The sequence below is a fragment of the Macaca mulatta genome, chromosome 8 (genome assembly GCF_049350105.2).
Source record: "Macaca mulatta isolate MMU2019108-1 chromosome 8, T2T-MMU8v2.0, whole genome shotgun sequence".
Taxonomy (NCBI): domain Eukaryota; kingdom Metazoa; phylum Chordata; class Mammalia; order Primates; family Cercopithecidae; genus Macaca; species Macaca mulatta.
The window spans coordinates 10,937,835-10,961,519 of record NC_133413.1 but is presented as its reverse complement, the minus strand read 5'-3'; the positions used below and the strand labels follow the sequence as shown (position 1 = coordinate 10,961,519).

Genomic DNA, 23,685 nt, shown 5'->3' with positions numbered 1-23,685 from the left:
CTGTAATCCCAGTACTTTGGGAGGCCGAAGCAGAAGGATGCTTGAGGCCAGGAGTTCGAGACCAGCCTGGGCAACACGAAGAAACCCCATCAATACAAAAAAATACAAAAATAACCCAGGCATGGTGGCCTGCACCTATAGTCCCAGCTACCTGGGAGGCTGAGGTGGGAGGATCATTTGAGCCTGGGAGGTCAAGGCTGCAGTGACCTCTGATTGCACCACTGCACTTCAGCCTGGGTGACAGAGCAAGACCCTGTCTCAATGTAAAAAAATAAAGAGTAGGCCCTTATGTGTTTGTCTTTAGAATCACTCATCTAGATGAAGATATAGCCTGTTAAAATAAGTCTTTTTCCTTCTCTCTTTGTTTCTGTCTCTGTCTGAAACTCCCTCTTTTTTTTCTTCCCTCTGTATTAGTTTTACAGGGCTATTGTAACAAACAATCACAGCTTGGTTGGTTTAAACAGCAGATATTTATTTTCTCACAGTTCTGGAGGCTGGAAGTCCAAGATCAAGGTGTCGGCAGGGCTGGTTGCTTCTGAGTGCTGTGAGGGAAGGATCTGTTCCAGGCCTCTCTCATTGGCTTCTAGATGGCTGTCTTCTCCATGTTTATATTCACATCACCCTAGTTTTATGTGTGTGTGTGTTTCTGTGTCCAAACTTCTTATTTTTACACAGTCTCTAGTCATATTGGCTTAGTGCTAACCCTCATGACCTCACTTAACTTAATTACCTCTGTAAAGACCCAGTTTCCAAGGAAGGTCACAATCCGAGGTTTTAGGACTCCAGCTTATCTTTTGGAAGGAGACATGATTCAACCTGTAACGCTTTCTCTTTCTGTCATAACAGTAAATTGAATTACAATAAAAGTAGTTCTGAGAAATATACACATGATATCACAAAACAATTATTTTCATGATTGTATACCATTTTTAAAAATCCTTCAATAGAGATTTAGTTGTTTTAAAAACAACTTGAGTTGCTTTAGTTTTTAGAACTTTGTGATAGTACTTAGATTTTATTTATCATTATATTTTCTGATGTGGATTTGCATTTGACAGTAGAGCTAGAAGCTACTATAAAGCTAATCTATGTTAGAATTATGTAAAAAGTCAGGTACGCAACAGCCCCCAGGAATGAGTGGGCTATCCCCTTATCCTGCATGGTGACAGAGAGATTGCAGAGACGAGGAGGCTGTAACTAGAGTGTCCACTGATGAGCAAGCAGTAGGATGGGTGACTCATAGTCAGTTCGACTGTGATGAGCAGAGTCTGTCAAAGGCCTGAGAGAGGCGCTGAAAGAGCCCATTTCTTCCTCAGCCCCTCCCACCTCCCTCCCAAGCTGTGATGTCTCCTTGGCTGGTCATGGTAGGCAGCCTGTGGGATGGCCCCCAGTGCTCTCTGCCCATGTATAATTCATCTCCTTGAATATGGGCTGCATTTAGCAACTCAATTCTAATGAATGACAGCAGTGATGGGAGTGATGGGAGCACTCTGAGACTAGGTCATTAAAAGATTGTGGCTCCTATTGTGAAAGCTCTCTCTTACTGTCTGAGAGATGGTAGGCAAAGCCAGCTTCCATGTCATGAAGCAGCCCTGTGCAAAGGCTTACGTGACAAGGACAAAAGGCTGCCAAGAACCACATGAGTGAGCTTTGAAGACCCTCAACCCCAGTCGAGCCTTCAGATGAGACTGCAACTCTGCCTGACAGTTTGATTACAGCCTCATGAAGGACCTCGAGCCAAAAGCACCCAGCCAAGCTGTGCCACAGAAGCTGTGAGATAATAAATGTATGTATTTTGAAGGTGCTAAGTTTTAGAGTAATTTAAGTATACTTACATTTCCATTCTAAAACCCTTTTACCTCTATTTTCTTTCTCTTATCCCTTTTTCATAATGGCGTTTCTAACAGTGGTGGGCTAACCTGGGCATTTATGGTGGTGGTTACACATGTAGGCTCTACCATCAAATTTTCTCAATTCACATGTCATCTGTGCAATTTATTATCAAGTACCTGCCACTTAGAAAGCCATATGTTCTATTTGACTCAAGCAGACCTATGACGATAAGGGAGACCCCAATATCCCCATTTTCCAGATTCTCAAAGACAGACAGCAATGACCTTAGAATAAATGAAGTTAAAGAGAAGTAAGACTGGATGCAAGAAGCTGAGTTGGGCAGCTATTATAGGATTCCAGGCCAGAAATGGTGGAAGCTTTGTCTAGGATGGTGGAAGTATGGGTGGGAGGGAGGGATATTTAGGAAGTAGAAAGACTAGAACTTGGAAATTCATTGGAAGTGGGGAGTCAATAAGAGGGACAGGTCCAGGTCCAGGTCGTGGCTGGTGATTTTCTGTACAAAAAGCAGAGGCAGATTTGTGGGGAAGGTAAGGTAGGTTGTGAAAGTGCAGAGTTTAAGATACCCAAGACATGGGCATCCAAGGGACTGTTGGGAGGAGCCATGGGCTGTTTCTGCCTTGCAGGGAAGATTGTTAGAACTGCTGACTGGGCAAATGCATGTGAAACACAGGGCCTAGCACACAGTAAATACCTCATAAACAGGAACCCTTATTATTACTGGGAGTTACCAACTTATATTTGGTAAATGAAACCCCAGTTGCTGATAAGATCACTTGGGAAAAGTAATGAGATAAAAGCAGAAGAGGCAGGGCGCAGTGACTCACGCCTGTAATCCCAGCACTTTGGGAGGCTGAAGCGGGCAGATCATGAGGTCAGGAGTTCGAGACCAGCCTGACTGACATGGTGAAACCTCGTCTCTACTAAAAATACAAAAATTAGCCAGGCATGGTGACATGCACCTGTAATCCCAGCTACTCAGGAGGCTGAGGCAGGATAAACTGTTGAACCCAGGAAGCAGAGGTTGCAGTGAGCCAAGATTGCACCTGGGCAACAGAGCGAGACTCCATCTCAAAAAAAAAAAAAAAAAAAAAAAAAGCAGAAGAGAGGGCTTAGTACTCGAGGAACTAATTCCTCCACTTGAGTGGCGGGAGGGGAAATGTCCAACCAGGCAGGACGCTACACTGGGCACCACAGGAACCAACCCCAACCAAGAACTTAAAAAGTGGTTCAATTGTCTCATCCCACTCTATTTAGTTATAGAAGTGGTGTTTATAAAGTACTAAAAGTCACATATGATAATGCCATCTATAAATTGCCTAACGTAATGATTCGTAGTCCTCTAGGATACCAACAGTAATACTAAGAGACTCTGGAAGCATATTAACTGCCCTCTAGAATACTGGAAATCTGATGATATCCTGGTGTTTGCAATGAAGATTTTCAGTTCAAGGCCAATGCCTTCCATGTGATGGTGAAGAGGCTTAACACCGAATTTTCCAGTTTCTATCCCAGTATAGTTTCTACCCTCCGTTTTGAAGGGAACTCAAGTTGATTTTAGATAAGTGATATCCATAGGAGGTAAAATTTAGGTATTATATAATTAATTAATGAGCTTCTATAATCATCCTTTCATTATTTTTGTAGTTTTTGGAAAGGTTAATCTCGTAGGCAGTTGTGTTGACCAGCTATTTTCTGGGTGTTCTAAACCTAAGCATATGGGAATTAAATACCTGTGTGTGTGTGTGTGTGTGTGTGTGTGTGTGTGTGTGTGTGTGTGTGTCTGTGTGTCTGTATGTCTGCGTGTCTGCTTGGCTTTTAAAAGTAGGGTCTATTTTTTAAATAAAGATTGGGGACTCCTGTGCCTTTAGCATCCGGATAGCCATTGCTGCTCAAATTACTGCATATAAACTGCTTAATCACCAACTCAGGGGACAAATGCTGTCACATCTCTTTTATGGTTCTGCATAAATAAAATTGACCCTAGATTCCACTGGGAGATGAGTTGAAAGTTCAGTGTTTTCGTACCAGCTAATTGACTAAAACCCAGAGTGGTGACTAGACCAGTGCTTCCTTCCAATACCACTCTCCTTTCCACCACGATGCTCTGGTCTCTTTTACACTGTCCAGTGGAGGGCCTCTGGCCACATGTGGCTGTTGAGCACTTAAAGTAGTGACTCACTGGCTCAGTTCTTCAGTGGCTAGTGCGACTGAGGAACTGAATCTTTTAATTAATTTAAATTTACATTTAAATGGTCACATGTAGCTGGTGGCTACCATGTTAGAGAGCATGGCAGTTCATTAAGGGGTGAGCCTGTGCATGTGTGCACGCATGCCCATGTGCATTGTAGAGGGGTGGGGCACGTCAGTCTGGATCCCTGGCCCTCTACTCTCACTATGGCTTATCTCGAGAGCACAGGACGGCCATGGAACATGGGACAGCCATGGAACATGGGCCCTCCTGCCCATCAGAGTGCTGCAGTGGGAACTGCTGTCACCTTTTCCTGCCTGGAGACCACAGCGTGAGGGTCAAGTTGTTTTCCTTTTGAGGAACCAAAGTGTCTCTTTGTGTACCCCATCCTGGTGAGCACTAGGGCTAACTGGACACCCGTGCCCAGGTGACCACTGTGATTTTTAGTTTAGCTTAGCTTAGCCTGGGTCCCCCAGAAAGCAGAGCCCAAGCCAGAGGCTTGTGTGTAAGGACTCACTGAGGTGTGTGGTTCCAGGGAGCAGGAGTAAGGGGCAGAGAGACTGGGGAGAAAAGTTATACAAGTTAGCCCCTGCCACTGGTAACTGGTTGTTTGAACCTTATGAAATGACTAGCCATTCGGGGGAAGATAAGGAAGCATGTTTCCATGGAATGCTATCACCCATAGTTTCATTCTGCACTTCTGGGCTGCACATGTGTGAGCTCAGGGTACTGTGTACCAGGGCAGGAGGCAAGAGACGAGGCACATAGTGTTGAGTGTAAGATTGGGCAATGCAGGTGCACAAAAGCTGCACAAAGTGAATGGGGTCCTTGCAGAACTGGGTACTGCAGCTGGCCTAGCAAGAGGCAGATGAGGCTACAGGGATCTAAAGTGATGCATTAGTGTCCTCCGGGTCTGCTGTCTCCAAAGGGTCCTTCTCACCCCAATCCAGGGAAGGCAGCTGACTGCAATGGCTCAGGAATGATTTGTCACGATAGAGTGACTTTCTGACACCTCTGATAGAGGTGAGAAAGAAAAACACAGTTCAATTTTAGCAGAGTGCATCCTGCTACAGTCATATGGTGATATAATATGTACTTTCATATAGGTTATATACCATAATTATATATAGTATGTATATCTGTATAATCTATAGCTATATAATAATAGTAATACTATTAGAACAGCAACAACAGTACCAACAGAGTACTTACTAAATGCTATTCAACCACTGTTTTAAGTCATGTATAGATGAATGAAGTCATGTATAGATCTTAGATGTTTATCTGTATACGTATATATGTTTAGCTGTAGATGTGTATCTATGTCTTTATATAAAGTTAAATGCATTCATGTATTTATGAGACCCTTTTAAGTTTTGAAACTTGAATGAATTTCTGACTGTTCATTCAGTTGATATAACTGATAATACAAACACACATTACAAAATCAACAATTTGCAATGCCTGTGAGAGGTGATGCTGTTAGCTTTGATCCCATAAAGAAGTTGATCTATGCTGTAGCCTTTACCTTCAAAAGTTATCTGGTTTCTAATACATTCACAAAATGGGGAAAATTGCCAGTCTAACCAATTGCTTTATCCACTGATGGAAGGAGGAGGAGGGAGCTGAAGAGGTGACAACTGGACTGGGCTTTCCCGTGTTTTATATCTAGAGTAGCCTTGAACAAACTCCTGAAGCCACAGAGGTGTTTAAGGTAGGGAGGGTCATTTCTTAACACTACTGGATTAGGGTCTAGATCTCTGTACTCTCATCAGAAACATTTAGTTTGGTTTCTAAAAGTGGGGAAATTCTGTGCATGACTCATTCTGTTCATTTTATATACACTGCTTTCCTCTTCAGAAGGCTTGGTGTTTCTGGCCCCATCACTACATTCGGGACATTTGTCTTCTTTGAGCCCTGATGGGGCCCCTGCCACTCACTGTAATGTTGACTTAGGTGACTACTTTAATAGTCTTCTTCACTAGCCTGCCCCCAGTGACCCCCTAGTAACCAGCTTCTTCAGCAACTTCTTTATATGTGAAGTTTGGAGTGACAGTATTGCTTACCACAGAGCAGCCATTTGAACATAAAATTAGCTGATTTTATCACAGGGACCAATTGTTGAGCTAATTAGATGTGCAGTACTGCTGAGGAGCCAGAAACCAAAAGTGATTTTCCATTGAAACTGTGGTTTTCTGCAAAGTTGGCTGGGTTGTGGATACCAGCCTCACCAGCAACTGTCAGAGTTTTGGCTGAAGAAGTTTGCTAATTTCTAATCAGATTAAAAGAGGCAGGAAAGACTTAAGGAGGAGGACAGAGTCTTAAGGAGCGGAACTTGAACTTCACGCTGGGTTTGCCGACCTTGAAAATGCTGGATTCTGCTTACAGAATTTGACAGCTGCTTCATGTCTTTGGTGAGCTGAAGACTTTGCATAAAATGTAGGGGGGTGTTTTTTGCCTTCAAGGAGAAGACTTCATAATCTTTTCTTAGCCTCATTAAAAAAAAAAACAAAACATTTTTCCTCAAACCTTTGGTGGAATTACTTGCTTATAGCACTAATTGCAAGACATCATCTAATGTATTATTGTTTTTGGATTATCGAATATGGACAATTTACCTCCCAATCGAACCCATCACGAGAAACATTCCCAGTATCCTAAACTGAATGTGGCCTCCAGTAGAGTGAGGGTGGTTCACATGTGGTTCTTCCATCCTGAGAATGTGACTCCAGCTCATTTAGGAATTAAATCTTTTCCCACTGAGTGATTATGGTTCTTGGAATGTGAAAGACAGCAAATCTAAAGAGCATTCTCTTGGCCATATGACCTGGCTCCTTCTCCCAGGTCTGTTTCCATGTTTCTTCTCCCAGCTCCTTCTCCCAGCGACTCCTCCCAGCTCCTTCTCCCAGCTCCTTCTCCCAGCGACTCCTCCCAGCTCCTTCTCCCAGCTACTCCTCCCAGCTCCTTCTCCCAGCTCCTTCTCCCAGCGACTCCTCCCAGCTCCTTCTCCCAGCTCCTTCTCCCAGCGACTCCTCCCAGCTCCTTCTCCCAGCTCCTTCTCCCAGCTACTCCTCCCAGCTCCTTCTCCCAGCTCTTCAAGTTTTGCGAACAGTAAGCACAATGCTTTCTCTGAGTATTTCTCTCATGAAAAAGAGAAGAAAACCTTTTTCCCTTGCATGTATTTTACAATATATTAAGTTGTAATAAGAATAAAATGTTTTTGGAGTCAATGTTAAATTACTCACTGTATTTCAAATATAAAACAGTGTTTTAAAGGCTGTTTCTATCTGTCTCTCAGTGTTTGTCCACCCATCCATCCATCCACCCACCTGTCCCTATCATCAATATATAGCTACAATCTTTAAATACTTGCCATAATTTTATCTTAAACTTCAACCAGCTAGCAATTTATTATCTATCATCTCTGTATTTGTTGATAGTTAATACAGGGTCATTTAAAGGAAAAGTTCCCAAAGTGAAAGGTAAAAAACAGTATGCATGTAATGAATGGGCTCCAGCTAGCATTTTTTAGAATAAAGGTTCAGTTTTGATTATTTAATTTTCTTCCCACTTAGATTGCAGCCAGATATTTGGTGACTCCCTGTGCTCTTCAGTTAAGCCCTGACAAATTGTGGTTTGACTGGTGTGTGTGTTTTGTTGCCGGGAGGAAAAAGACAGTGTCATTGCCAAATAATCTACTTGGCCGGGGGGGCGGTGGCTCACGCCTGTAATCCCAGCACTTTGGGAGGCCGAGGTGGGCGGATCACAAGGTCAGGAGATCAAGACCATCATGGCTAACATGGTGAAACCCCGTCTCTACTAAAAATACAAAAATTAGTCAGGTGTGGTGGTGGGTGCCTGTAGTCCCAGCTACTCCGGAGGCTGAGGCAGGAGAATGGCGTGAACCCGGGAGGCAGAGCTTGCAGTGAGCTAAGATTGCGCCACTGCACTCCAGCCTGGGTGAGACTCCATCTCAACAGTAACAACAAGAACAACAAGAAAACCTACTCACCTGTGCTACCAATGCAGTCATTGCTACTTTTCTTTAGCAGAGTTTGAATGCCATTTCTATGGTTGGTTGTTGGTTTTTTTTTTTGTTTGTTTGTTTTTTTTAAAGTATCATTGATGCTCTGAGTGTTAATGACACTCAAATTTAGGGTCTAGAACTACCCTCTGGACTCCAGATCCCCACAGCGAACTGTCTACTTGTTATCTCCACTTATTTGTCAATGTAATATTTCCTAAAATGAAGGTTTGATTCTTGCCATCCACTGTAAACAAGCCCCATGGCTTCCTCCTCCCTCCCCACTCACTGACCACCTTCCCCATTGGGTCATCATTTAACTTGCCTAACTAAGCAAGATCCTCAGAAGTCATCCCTGCCTCATTCCTTTCCCTCGCCTTTTCCCTCCAATGAATCAGATTAACAGATTCTACCTCCAAAAGACATCCCCACTGTGCTTGCTTCTTTCATTTTCTCTCATGTTCACTCTCATGATTTAAGCCACCGTTCTCTGTTCCTGGACCACTGAACTTCTTACCTCTCCATGATTACGACCACCCACACAGGCAGCAGAGTGATCTTCCTCAGTGTTACTCGGGTCATTTCTCTTCCCTGTGTCAGCGTCTTCCATGGCATCCCTACTGTATTTGGAATGAAATCTGAACTCCTTCACACGGTCTCCCAGGTCCTTCAAAGTCATGTCGCCGTCTTCCCATGAGACATCTGTAACTTCTCATCAGAGAGCCTAATTATCACAGTATATCTAAGATGTAACCTATAATTCTTAAAGTTCAGAACCTTTGAATAAGTCTCAAGAACTTTCTTAGAGAACTGGGGACTCAGGATGAGAACCACAGGGACTCAGGAAATCTTACTGTTGTGCAGTGAACATCATAAAAAATGGTTTTGTATTTCTTTGTATTTCAAAGTTGATTCCTGCATGGACTCACTATTGCCACACACAGACCAAATTCAGAGGCTGTGGACTTGCTGCCCGGTTGAGGCTATGCTGTACATTAAGAGGAAGGATTAACCATCATGTTCTTGACCCTGAAGCCTGTCCTGCAAACTCTCTTGATGCCAAAGTTGCTATTACGATCATACAACAGTATTTGGTAGGATTATGTCAGTGGGTGGTACATGAAACTGCCTTCCTCTCACTACTTTGACAAATCTCTGACTTTTTGTCCCTGTTTTAATATCCCATAGCTACCATGACAAATTACCACAAACCAAATGGCTTAAAACAACAAGGATTTTTTCTCTCATGGTTCTAGAGGGCAGAAGCCCAAAGTCAGTTTCCCTGGACCCAAATAAGGGTACCAGCTGGGCTCTGCTCCCCCAGGGCTCCAGGGAAGGATCCCTCCCTGCGTCTTCCAGCTTCTGGTGGGTGCCACCATCCATGGCCTGTGGCTGCATCACTGAAGTCTCTGCCTCTGTGGTCACCTGCTTCATCCTCTTCTGTGCCTCTGATCTCGTCCTGCATCTCTCTAATAGGGACACTTACAGTTGCATTTAGGGTCCACCCAAATAATCCAGAATAATCCCCCATCTCAAGATCCTTATTTAATCACATCTGTGAAATCTCTGCCATATAAAATAACATTCACAGGTTTTAGGGGATTGGAACATGGACATTTTGGGGGAGACCATTTTTCAGATGACCACAGGCCCCATAAACTGGTCTCCAACCTGTCAGTGTCATGTGTCCACCCCAAAATGGGAGACTAAAATTGGGGGTTCTTCCCCGGGCTGCTTAAGAGAATTGGGCCTTGTTCACTATGTGGGAGCCCATCTGGCTTCCCTAAACTCCAGAACACACTCAAGTTTCCAGCGAGGATGAGATTTGATTTCCTCTCTTGGGGCGTCTTTATCTACTTTTGAAGAGAGGTGAAAATTTGCAAAAGTTTATCCCCTTTCATACATCTCTACCTTCAAAAAAGACCCAACTTTACTGCTATACTACTTCTAAAATAAAGTGGCATATAAAAAATAACAATAGAAAAAAATAAATCCTAAGAGTTAGAAGGATATTTGGGAGAAGAAAAAACTCTGTGTGTGTGTGTGTGTGTGTGTGTGTGTGTGATCAAAATGCATTTGAATGTTTTGCAAGAGTGCTCTAGCACTTCCTTAGTCACTTATTCTCTTTGAGCCCTGACTTAATTTCTCTGATACTAATTTTTAAATGATCTAAGTGTGGATAACAAAATTTCCCAATAGGTTCATTATAAGAATTAAATGTGATATACACACACATACAAGCTGGCATGCAGTAGTGACCCAATATACATTATTGAAGCTGAGCCCCTTCAGTTTTATGATCCAGAAAATAGTTTTAATTATACCAACCCAAATGAGAGAAATTAAATATACTCAATGAATATTTAGCCATGCTATAACCATGATAATATAACTGAACCTGATAATTCCCCAGCAAGAGGTACATATAGATCCTTTGTGTTTTCTTTTCAACATCTATATGCTGAAAATGCCTTTTTCTCCTTATTCTCCCCCCATGTTCCTCAGTAAATTAATTACCTTATCAAATATTAATTATATACAGAATCACTGCCAGACTTGCATTACAGTTGCTTTAAACAAAGCTATCTGAGGCAAGGTCTTACGAAGTTTGTGGTAATAAACCATCCCACATACAGTCACAGAAGCTCACATGTGACAAATGCTCTTTTCTACGGAGAATTGCCTAGGAACTCTTCTTCCATTTTCTGCATTAAGAAAACTTGTAGGGGGGCTTCCATTCACCTGTGTGTCCCCAGTGCCTGGTGCTGTGCTTGGCACCTAGTGATTGTCAACAAATATCTGTTGACCTGAACTGAAGTGATGTAGCATATAAAGAAGACCATTTTGTTGCCCCTTGTTATGGACTGAATATCTGTGTCCCCCCAAATTCATATGTTGAAGCCTTTATCCCCATTGTGGTGGTGTTTGGACATGGGACCTTTGGGAGGTGATCAGGGTTAGATGAGGTCCTGAACTGGAGCTCCCATGATGGGACGACTGTCCTTATATGAAGAGACACCAGGGAGCAGGCTCTTGAGTACTCTCTTGCTGTGTTTCTTACTGCACACAGAAGTCATGTGAGCACAAATGGAACTACTACCTGTAAGCCATGAGAAGAGGCCTTGGAATAAACCTACCTTGCCAGCACCGTGATCTTGGATTTCCCAGCCCCCAGTACCGTAAGAAATAGAAGCCCGTTATTGAAGCCACCTAGTCTGTGCTATTTTGTTATGGCATTCCGAGCTGACAAGCAAGCCCTGTTTTGTGTGCTGCATTCCGTGGAGGGGTGGGAAGAGGGAACACCTGACTGGAGCCCTGGCTCTGCCTCTAGTGACCGTGACCTTGAACAGATCTCTATCGCCCTACTTCTTCTTTTGTAAAATGGAGAAAATAAGAACAGTGGAATGTTATACGGTTCTTCAGTGCTTTCTCCTGTATTTTGCTGGGTAAACTTCACAGTCACACACAGGCTAGGGCAGGATCTGTTCTCTGACTTGCCTGTGAGGAAACTGAAGCTCAGAGGTGTTCATTCACATTTCCAACATGACCCCCATAGTAAATGTAGAGAGCTAGAGTCATTTGACTCTGAATTCCATAAGCTTTTCACCCATGCTGTGTGGAGATACATGCTAATCTGTCAAGCATTTTATGAATACAGTCATCCTTTGGTATCCAACGGGGATTGCTTCCAGGACCCCCTGCAGATACAAAATCCGATGATGCTTAATCCCTTATATAAAATGATATTTCCATATAACCTACGCACAACCTCTTGTGTACTTTAAATAATCTCTAGATTACTTATACCTAATGCAGTGCAAATGCTATTAATATATAAAAATAGTTATGCTGTATTCTTAAAATTTATATTGTATTGTTTTTATTGATATATTTATAATAATTTTGATCTGTGGTTGGATGAATGCATGGACGCAGAATGCAAGAATACAGAGGGCCGACTGTATCAGGGTTTAATGGGTGACTGCAGAGGTAAGGCTGTCTACAGTGACTTCATCCTGCCTTTCCAGAGGTCCTCAAATTTCCAACCATAGTTACAATATAGGATCAGCGAATCTTCCTTTTCTCATGAATTGAGAAAATGTCATGATTATCACTGTTTCTTTGTTCCCAGGGAAATGGGTAAGTTGCATGCTAGAAGCATCCCTTCTCGGTCTATTGTATTCTCTATGCTGCAATGTTTAAAACCCATCTGAGTACCAAAAGATTCTTGTTTTCACCAACACTGAAAAATCATTTATTTGCATTGGAAGACCCTGAATAGACATGGGTAAATGTCAGTTGATATTTTATGGTTTGGGGATTACATAGTTCTTCTTCGTCTTTAAAAATTTGTTTTATTTGTGCTGTTGTTTAAAGCATGAAGTTATGATTTAAAATGCCCTTGGAAAAACCCTGAATAATTCATTGACTTACCTTAGTCAAAAAGAAAAATCCCCCCTCCCCACTGTATGCCTATCAATAGGGATAAAATTCCTCTTAGTCCCTTTCTGTAGCTTTGAGGTTAAAATTACGGGTGTTATTATGAACTCTTAAATAAGAACTTGTGAAATAAATATTTTTAAAGTGCCCATTTCTGGGAGGCAGGCAGCCATATTTATGTGTATACAGCCATGTCGACAGCTAGATCTTAGGCGTAATGGTTTAGTTGCATGTGGGTGATAATTTTCATTTCCACTTATTACTGTGTGCTAGACTCCCTGTGTATGAGTACAGATTGCCCTTTCTTGCACTGTATTTAGAAATCTCTGTATTACCCTTGGGCATTTGTTCATTAATAGGGGGTGGGGAAAGGAAAAGCTTGTAATAATGGGCTTTACATATTAAACTGTGTGCATCCACATTCGGGCCAAATGGAAAATCTGGTTTGTATGACTGCCCTCTGCTGGCTGTAGGCCTTTGCTGCAGTGGTGGGATGTGAGTCCCTGGGTGGAGCCGTACAGATGCCGGCATCAGTCTTTTATTCACCTGCACTGAGTTCCATCCAAGTGCATCAGAAGCAGCCCAAGATCCTACCTACTGCCCAGGTTGATGATGGAAGAAAGCATTCTTGTGAGGACCAAGGCGACATTTTCATTTTAGTAGAAATACAGTCGAAGTATAGACACAAAATAATCCTGGCCAACCTAGGGTGATGTTTGAATGAAAGAATTCAAATTTCTCCACGGGCCACACTCTTACTCATCTTTCAGTGGGAACAGGGGAACATTTAGTGGCTCCCATATGTGATGTCCGGACGCCTTGTGGAATGCAAGATGATTTTATGGTGTATCCAGATGAATCTTTTAAATCTCAATTATGTGTTTATAATATATATTAAGAAAACTGCAGTGAATGTTTGAAGCCCGCAGTTTCATGAAGGTGACGGCTGAGGTGAAGAGCAGGAAATGGTACCTAAACACACAGCTGCCTTCCTTGCAGGGATGCCTCTTCTGCAAGTCTTTGGGCGGAGAAGAACCACAGGGAGGTCTCCCATGACTTGGGCAGCAGCGGCTTTGTACTTGCTTTGTGTATGACCTTGGGTTGTTGACCTCTCTAAGCCCAGGTTTTCTTATTTGTTACACAGGATAATAGTGGATACTTCTTAGGCAGTTATAAGGATGATATGATGTATATGTAAAGTGTCTGTCACAGAACAGGGGCCTGGGCAATGCCAGATTCTTTTTCAGCTCTCCACCCCCCAGGACACTTCTCAGAGCCCGCCCCCCTCCATGTTCGCATCATGCTTGGCTTGCAGCTCGATTCCTCTGACCCTTATGAGAGTTTACACGTTTCTTCTCCCCCCGATGCTGAGTGGGACCCTCCCTTGCTTTGCATCTCTGACAACATTCCATCAGCACTTCACACAAGGCAGGCACTCTGTGAATGTCAGGTGAATTAAACCCAAGTGCAAAATACTTGGAAGCAGCATTTTCCCACTCTCCAACACATTCAAAGAATTTCACCTATCAGATTAGGACAGGGCCTATACGTTTTTCTCCCCCTACCCGCCATTCGTGTGGTCTGCTAACAGCAACAGCAGTAAGTTCCCGTCCATTGGCTGCAAGCAGGGAAAGAAAAAAGGCCCCAGCGCCTACTGTCTGCCTTCCTGCCTGCGTTAATATCACCTCTTATCTTACCAACTAACATACACACACACACACACACACACACACGCATATATTCATTAATTTCCATGGAAAAGAAAGGGATGGCAGCAGAAACATTTTAAACACAGCATTTCAGCTAGGGTAGGGTCTATTTTAAAGACAACAAAAGGGCCTTTGTTGTTCTGGCAGGTAGATGGATAAGCCTGGCCCTGGTTTAGCCTCTATAAAGCGGCTCCGGAGTGATAGGATCAGAGAAACTACCAGGAGGAGGAGGGGGCGCAGGGGCCCTTTTATTTCTGCGGCGCCAAGAGTGAAGCAGGGTTTGCCGTTTCCTACAGGGGCAGTGCGTTTGCCTTTCAAATTCCCGTCGATTGTGTCGCAGCCCCGCGTGATCCCGAGCTCCCCGGCCTGCTCCTGCACGGCCGCGGGACGCCCGCTTGCATTTCCGCCACGGAGGCAATGTTCATTTAAGGCTTCCAGAGATCAGAGCTTTCATGTTTGCCACGAAAGCCAGAGGACCGGGAGCACCTCGGGAGCGGAGATGAAAGGCCATTTGTGTTTGTGCATGTGTATTTAGCGCTTAAAGGGCAGGAAAAAGAAAGAAAATAGATGGTCCCGCTTTGCACTTACTTCAAAATGTGCCTTACTCCCTCTGGTGGGACCATTTAACTCTAGCGCGCTGCCCCTCCCCCGTGCTCGCCGCCCCCGCCCGCCCCCAGCCTCGGCCCACGTGATGGCTGTTCAGGCCCCGCCGAGCCATCTTCATGTTGCCATGGCAGCCGGCGCGGCGAGTCCGCCCATTGGCTGCAAACGAGGAGGAAGAAAAGGCCCTAGTGTCCTAGGTCTAGTGCCCTGCACCCCGTCCCCGTGCAGGCAGAGGCCTGGGCATGGTGCGTTGCAGGGCGGGCCGGGGCGCAGGGACCGCCCCCCCCGCACCGCGAGCCCCACCCAGCTGCCCAGAAACGGTCAGGGTCAATGTCATCAGCTTCTCTCTGGAGTGGGAAGCAGGTGAAGGACAAAAGCAAGGCTCAAAAAAGAAAGTGAGCCACCTTTTCCTTCACCCTGAACACCTCCCAGCTCTTGTTTTCTTTGTAGTGTTTGGATTTGAAATCCGGCCCTGTGACCCTTTCTACTCACAGACACTGCATGTGAGGCCTGAGCCTGAGTTTAGTTGTCAGATTCCATTTACCTTGGCCATGCCCCGTGGCTCCAAAGCCGAGAGGACAGCACTCCATTGTGACGTCTACACGGGAGCCTGATTGCTTTGAAAAATCATCTTCCTTTTGCTGGGTTCACTGCTGAACTCGGGAGGCTATTGGAATCACCATCTGGCCTCAGAGCTGCGGGTGACTCTTGTCCTGACCCCATGGCCTAGTGAACTGATGACCCCAGCACCTGATCTTGCACTTGGCCAAACAGGTGTGGAGGGGAACTGCAGCTACCTGCCTCAAGGGCTCTCTTTGGCTGGGGACTTGGGTTCCCTGCTGATGAGTGAGAGAGCCAGCCACACCCACAGCCTCCAATCCCCAGAGCTAGGGCACCCACTGGGATTTGGCTATGGATGGTCACCTGCCTCCCCCAGCGTAGGACCAGTCAGCAGACTTGGGGAGTGCAGAAAGAACTTTCACAAACATTCTCTCGTCTGCTTCTCATAGGGAGCTTGTGAGGCTGTCACTCTAATCTCTCTCCAGGAGAAGCAACTGGTAACTTGAGACCACATGATACTACATGGGGGAGCCTGGGATGCACACTCCGGCTCCCTGCCTCCAAGCTCTGTGCCTGCTCATTCCATTCTGTCACTGGGCCAGGTAGATTCCCTCTGGACATGTCACACCCTCACAGATTTATAAATAGGGAATGGGCTCTAGGAGGAAGATCACTCCTTCCTTTCTCCTCATTCCTTATCTTGCCAATATTACATTAAAAGAATGTGTCACCAGTGTTTAATTTGTCAAGATCATGGGCTAATGGTTGAGGAATTTTTGTGGTTCCTTCTGGTGGCAGAAACACATTTGCAAACACAAAATCTTTTAGTAAAATAGCAAGATTTAGTAGGAAAGAAAAACAGTGTGAGAAAAAAAAAAAGGACCTGATTTGAGGGATATTATTATGCCAGAGACACTTGGTTGACTTAAACACTAATATATGATTTTTACACATATTCACACAAGGGGTGCTGTGTGGTTTCAGGAATCCACAGAGCCTGACACCCGAGCACTTGTGATAGAAAAAATTTGTTAATCCTTTTTTTTTTTTTTCATTTTCATTTGTGTTTGGCTTCTTTACAAAGTCATCAGTGAAAACTGCTGTATGGTTATTTTTCCCTCTTGTGTTACAGACCAAACTCAGTGTCTGATGCAGAGTGGAATAAGTGAGGAAAAGACAGTATTGGGCAAACCAGTGAAATTATGCTCTTGTTTACATGAGTAGCCCTTACTGGGATTCAGCTTTTTGTTGCTCTGTGTAGCCTTTTGATGTTGATCCCAGAGTTGTAACTTACATGATAAATTACAAGTCTCTATTTATTCATACATTAAAGATAGGTTATTTTTACCATTGTTTGTGTGTATACACATTTGCTTGAAATCAGTGGATTTCTAGGCCAGATTTAGGCAATTGAACGACCTTTATAAGCAGTTAATTGTCTAGACCCAACGTTTGTTGCAAACACAGTCTGGAGCAAAATGAGAATTAACATCTTTACAAAGACAGGCGTAGAAATTCTAATCCAGTGCATTGTTTCCTTTCTCTGGTAGCAGGGCTGAGTCCTACCTGGCTGCAAGGCTGCCATTCACCAGTGTAGCCCAGAAAACAACGGTAAAGATAAGACCAGCGAATCCAAGCCTTGTAAATCGTACAGGTTTCGCAATTCACATCACCTGTCTGCAAAGGTAAACTCACAAACCCCTCGTCAGGTGTGTGCACAGTCAAATAGGATCACATTGCTAGGCCAGCAGCTCTATAAGCCTATGTCACTTTTAAGAGGTATCCAAAGAGACTGTGTGCTACTAGGCTACAGAGAGCAGCATTAAGTCCGATATACGTCGATCCATGTGCAAGCAGATTCCTCTCTGCCTCTGGAAGTTGGTTAATTTTTCTGGTTCTGATATTGAATATTGTTGCATTTTCCTTGATAGGGTCATCCAGTGAATGGTTTTTCCTCTTGAACCGTATACTCCCCCTCTCTTAGCAGCCAGTGCGTCCCTGGTCTTCCTCAGTCATGCCGGGGCTCACTGCAGCCTCCTCTGCTCAACTCACCTGGGTGCAGCCATCTTCAAGAAAACGTTATTAAAGCATTATTAGTATGCAGCAAGGTGCCTTCTTTCTGCTAAATTAGTTTGTAAAGTGGTCTTCACAAATGCACACATTCTTTGTTATGACAGCGGGGCTTCGTGTTTCTGATGCAAGACTAATAAGACTTGGAAGTAGGGAGGTAAACTGGGTGGCCCAGGAAAGCAGAGGTTAGGGGAGTTGATAGAAGATACGAGAAATGAACCTAAGGGATGATCAAAGAGCAGCCGAAGAAAAAAATATCCTTAAGTGGGAGAAAAAGGCAAATAGGACGTGTGAGGAATTAGGCAGGAGTAGGAAAGAAAACTGTGAACCACTGTATGCACACCTGTGTGAAAGAGGAACCTAGAAAAGTGGGCCGCGAGAAAGCAATACTAGCAGAAAGCGAAAGGTGCTCTAGAATCATTGTGTTCTTCGTGTTGAGTGAAATAAGGCACGCACAGAAAGACAAATACCGCGTGATCTCACTTATATGTGGAATCTGAAGAAGCTGAAATCCTAAAGCAGGGAATTAGAAAGGCCAGAGGCCAGGGTGGAGTGGGGAAGGAAGGAGGAGTTGTTGGTCAAAGGATGCAGAGTTTCAGATCCACAGGAGGGATAGGGTTTGAGATCTATTGCACAGCAGGGTGACTGTAGTCAATAATGTAGTCTATATTTCAGAATAACTAAGAGCACATTTAACATGTCTCACCATAAAAAACGACAGGTAAGTGAGGGGATGGATATGCTAACTGGCTTGATTCGATTATTCTACATTCTACATTGTATTCATATATTAAAACATCACATTGCACCCCATAAAGGTATACAGTTATGATTTGTCAATCAAAGTAATAATAATAAATGTAAAGAAGAATTGTGTAGAAAGAAAACCTGTTTTAGGATTGAGAAAACGCGGTGAAGAAGTCACACAGAAATTCTCCGAGAAGTGCCACCTGTGTACTGAAAGCCCTTTTAATGGACTTTTGTGGTGCTTTGGTGATTCGTGCAACTTTGAACAAATAGTTTCCTAACCTGCTAAATCGAGCTACCAACCCTTGCCCTGATCACTGTCTTCGGGGGTTTTTGTGAGGCTCTAGGGAGCTGATATGCAGGCAAAGATTGTAATCCAGAAAATGCTCTACAAGTGTAAGTAAGGTTTTGGCAGAATTGGGTTGTGGGGTGCAAATGCCAGGCAAGTTGCCAGTCCTTGCCAAACTACATTTTCTAACTGATGAAAGATCTGGCATTTTATTCTTTTCCGTTTTTTAATTCACTGGGTTTGTTCCCTTATTCTTATGAACTGAGATACCTTGATTGCAGAGATAAGTTGAGAGTGGCTGACAGATGAAAATTTTCATTGATCTTCTCTCTGGCCCCTGCCTTTCCCAGCCCCTTGGCTTTGGAATGAAAACTGTAAGTCAGGGACACCCACCAAGTGATGGTGTTAGAGTTACAGTTTGTAAAACTCTTCCGTTACCGTCTCTTTATTTGAGCATGGAGACAGGCTCTTTCTGTAACTTTTCTGGCTAAATAACTTCTTCAGAAGGCAACTCATTTTTGAAATTAGACTTGACTTTGTTTCATGAGTTTACAAAACTTACGATTCAGGTCCACACTGCCTACTTTTGAATTGGGTCTATTTAGATGTCAGCATGTACAACACAAGAACAATGAGTTCGGTGTCTGTTCTGTTCTTCATGGTCAGGATTTTTGTGTTTGTTTTATCCCCTGTAAACCAAGACATTTTCAATACAGGCTGTCTGACAGCTAACAAGAGGGATCATAGGGACCCTATAGTCTGCCCTTCTAGGCTGTTCTCAGGCCCTATCCCACCCAGGCCTCTGTTCTCCATCTTCTTAAAATCTTCATCGATCCCCAAGTCAGCTGCCCTGGCTGGCTTGTGTGTGTCTACGATGATAGAGCTATCAGCACTGCCATTTCCTGGCCCGTGTGGGCCCATGTGAGAATATGGGTGGCCAAATAATGCTGTCACAGCCTGGGAAAGAGACGGCAAAGGGGAAGAGGCAGCCACTTGAGACCACAGAGCCAGAGTTGCCCACTCCCAGCAGAGCTCGGAGACCACAGTGCCACTCCTGCCCATTCCCAGCAGAGCTTGGTGCCATTCTCAGATCTCCCAAGCTGACCCCAGGTGTCCATACTTTTATGGATTAATACCACCAGGGTGTTGAGCTAGATTTTGGCAATCAAACAAACAAAAAAATGTGTATCCCAATTCCACATAGAGTGACAAGCCTATGAGCCATCAAATTAGGAATTACTATCTATCTATCTGAGACAAAGTTTCACTCTGTCACCCAGGCTGGAGTGCAGTGGCGTGATCTTGGCTCACTGCAGCCTCCGCCTCCCAGGTTCAAGTGATTTTCGTCCCTCAGCCTCCCGAGTAGCTGGGATTACAGGCATGTGTCACCATGCCCAGCTAATTTTTGTATTTTTTGGTAGAGAGAGGGGTTCGCCATGTTGGCCAGGCTTGTTTTGAACTCCTGGCTTCAAGTGATCTACCTGCCTCAGCCTCCCAAAGTGCTGGGATTACAGGCGTGAGTCACTGTGTCCCTCCAGATTGGAAGTGATTATACCCACTTTATAAAGTGGTGAGGATGGCATGTTTTGATTCCATTCAAAAGATATTTACCAAGTACTTCCACATTCAAGGGGGAGGGAATGTAGAAGCAACCTATATACAGAATTAAAACCTGCAAAGGCATCAGCAAAGAGCATCTCGCATCAGTTTCTCTGTTCACTTGGTCCCTACTTGTCTTCACAGAAAGAACAATTCTTATGTGGGAATCAAAATGCTATTTCTTTGAGAAGAAAGATGGCCCTGATAAGAAACACAATAAACACGTTGATGTGGAAACAGCCTCCAACATGAAGTAATTTCCAACTGATCAGATCCTTAATTTAGATGCTAAGCAAGAGGTTGTCTATTTGTAGGGCTCTGTGGATTCCAGAGCCCCCCACCCCCTGGACCTACTGAATTAGGGTCCTTAGGGGTGGGGCCAGGAAATGTGAACTGTTTAAAACTCCTGTATTAGGCAGTTCTCGCATTGCCATAAATACCTGAGACTGAGTAATTTATAAAGAAAAGAGGTTTAATTGGCTCATGATCCTGCAGGCTTTACAGGAAGCATGGTGCTGGCATCTGCTCAGCTTCTTGGGAGACCTCAAGAAGCTTCTGATCATGGAGGAAGGTGAAGGCGGAACAGGCACATAACATGGTGAAAGCAGGAGCAAGGGAGAGAGAATTGGGGGGAAGTGCCATACATTTTGAAAGACCAGATCTCCTATGCACTCAGAGTGAAAGCCAACTTATCACCAAAGAATGGCCCAAGCCATTCATGAAGGATCTGCCTTCATGATCCAAACACCTTCCACTAGGCCCCACCTCCTGGACTGGAAATTACATTTGAACATGAGATTTGGGCAGGGACATATATTTAAACCATATGAACTCTCTAAGTGATTTTCATACGGAGCTGGGCTTGGACATCTCAAGGTAGTAGACCAGTACTTAGTCTTGGGCATCAGACAGACTTCGGTACCTGTTTGAGCCTGGATAAGTAACTTCACCTCTCAGTCTGTTTCCTAATCTATAAAGTGGATCTAATCATATGAACCTCAGAGGTTGATGGTGTGACGTAAGTGAGATGACATGTGCCAAGCTCCTAACTTGCAGTGTTCTATCTGCAGCTCTATCTGCAATGGGCATGAATGGGCAGATGACTTGCCCAAGAGATGTGAACATTAAACAGTCAGCTGTTGATGAGGAAGGCATGGCTCAGGACAGTGCCAACTAAGATACATTTAGAACTCTGTTTTCCATCAATGCATTTTGTCACGTGACATAAGCTGTGCCTCTTGGGTGGTGGGCTTCCAGCCCAAGGTTGGGGGCTTTGGGGAAGCTTAACCGTAAGGTCCTTATCTAGGAGAGTTTTTCCACTGCCATCTAAGCTGTGTGTGTCAGCTGGGTTCAAGGAGTTAGAAATGTCTGATTAGTAATCAGCTGTGCAAAAGCAACGCTTTTCATTCTTAAGTTCTGTTCTCCAGTGTATTGAGATTTTTCAGCTCTTTTGTTTCCACGGGTCTCGCAAGGCATGGCCTTGAGCAGCAGTTCTCAGACTTTTTGGCCTCAGGACCTCTTTGCACTCAGAAATTATTAAGGACCCCAACAAACTTTTGTTGGATATTTACCAGATTAAAAATTAAAACTGAGAAATTAAAAAAACCCAAGCACACATTCATTGCTTCATCCTTCAGAGAGATGATGTCATCACAGTCTGTGTAGCTTCCAGAAAACTTTACCTGCACTCATGAGAGAATAAGAGTGAACAGGGAAATACATCTTAGCATGACGATAAGAATAATTTTGACCTTGTGGATCCTGGAAAAGATTCTGGAGTCCCCGGGGGCCTCTGAGCCACACAGACCTGCTGATCTTGATTGCACAGGTTACCCCACCCTGTTCGTCTGCCTCACAGAGAAGCACAGAAGTCAAAGCTGAGGCCATTGTATCACTGAGCAGCACAGCTGGGGCAGGGTCTTAGGGAAGGCGTCCGAGCCCAGCCCAGTTCCCTGGCCTTACAGACGAGGAACCTGAGCCCCAAAGAGGTAAAGCAATGCTCCCAAGCTCACACAGCGTGGGTGGCAAGCCCAGTTAATAACCCAGAGCTTCTGCCCACTGGACTTGCCCCTGCATCCCAATTGAGTGACTTAGGGACCGGGCTCCAGCGAAAGACAACTTGGTTCCAATCCCAGCCCTGCCACTGTGTGACCCTGGGCAAGTGTCTTAACTTCTCTGGCCTGAACTTTCTCGTACATAAAATGTGGATAATAAAAAATAGCTGCTTCATAGGCTTGCTGGGAAAATTAAATGAGATAATGTGTGGAAAGGAACTGACATCTCGCATAAGCATTACACACACACACACACATACACACACACACACACATACAAACACACACATTTTAGCTTTACAACTAATTCTTAGAGGGATACATTTGTAATATTATAGCAGTCACTACTTCTAGAAATCATGACCAGCTTTTCTTCATCTCTTGGTCTCAGTTGTTCCTTTTCCCAACAACCTTCAGGCTTGCTCAGCAGCATCACAGGGGAAAGGGATTCCAGGATCCGTGGTGAGAACACCATCTCTATCTGCCTTCCCAACAGACTGAAGGCAGAGCTAAGATCAGATGTAATTAGTTTACATGTCAGACCCAACAATCCATGCTGTATGTCATGCAGGAGTGATCAGTGATTTCAAGGTGGAATGAAACCTCATAATGAAGCAGTGAATAGTATTATTGCAGTTGAATAACCTGCAGCATGATGTATGATGATTAGAATTTGTTTCTGGCATATGGTTTTCTTTTTCTTGTTTTCCCCGCAAAGTAGAGTGTCTGCTTCTGTAGCACCATCCATTTGCAAACTGCGTTCCCAAACCACTCTTTAATTGTCTCCTACATCAGTTCGTGGGAGAGCTTAGTTGAGGGTAGGTAACCCAGTTCTCCTCATTCAACAAACGTAAACATAGCACTTCACATTTGTAAAGGGTGGGGGGTCCCTAGTGACCTGCACACACAAGTCAATAGATTTCTGATGAAAAAATTTTAATATTAAAACATCATACATAAATTTGAAGACTTCATATGCAAACAGCAACAAAACCAAAAAATAACAAAGGACAGAGATTTTAAAATAATCTTTTATAAATAACTAGTTTTATCTACCCAACCAAATAAAATAATTTGCTCTGCTACCTCAGATCCTGTTCAGACATATGTGGGTATCAATAATGAATGAATCAATTGATTCATCCTCAGTCTTGCTGAGTGTCTCTCTGGGAGTTACCACTTGTGGCTCTTGTTTACCCAAAGATCACTTTGAAGATAGAACATTCTATAGTCCCAGATAGCATCATGTTGCCTAGAATGACATATGATCCATATCTCTAAGCCACAGGACTGGAGCTTCTCCCTCTTGCTAAGGAAGTTGCATGTATCACCCAAAAGATGCTGGCTTTGAGCTGAGAAGACCTGGATTCTCATATTGTCCCTTGTACTAGCAGCAGTATGATTGAGGCAAGTGCCTTGATTCTCTGGTCTTCCTTCACCCCATCTGTACAGTGATCTCTCAGCAGCTGTTCACCTCTAATGGTGGTCTGGAGAGTGATGGCTGAATCCCTCCACCATCGGGCATTCAAAGCCATCCATTTCCACTG

At 44.0% G+C, this 23,685-nt stretch overlaps 1 protein-coding gene and 1 long non-coding RNA gene across 16 annotated transcripts in view; both read left to right on the top strand.

Annotated features, from left to right (window-relative positions):
• MSRA (methionine sulfoxide reductase A) overlaps nucleotides 1-23,685 on the top strand; it is a 412,022-nt gene that overhangs the window by 257,551 nt on the left and 130,786 nt on the right. The gene's annotated exons all lie outside the window — the stretch shown is intronic.
• LOC144330696 (uncharacterized) lies at nucleotides 15,023-21,666 on the top strand. The gene is made up of 2 exons (XR_013397075.1): nucleotides 15,023-19,670; nucleotides 19,802-21,666. It is a non-coding gene; the product is annotated as an uncharacterized LOC144330696 (long non-coding RNA).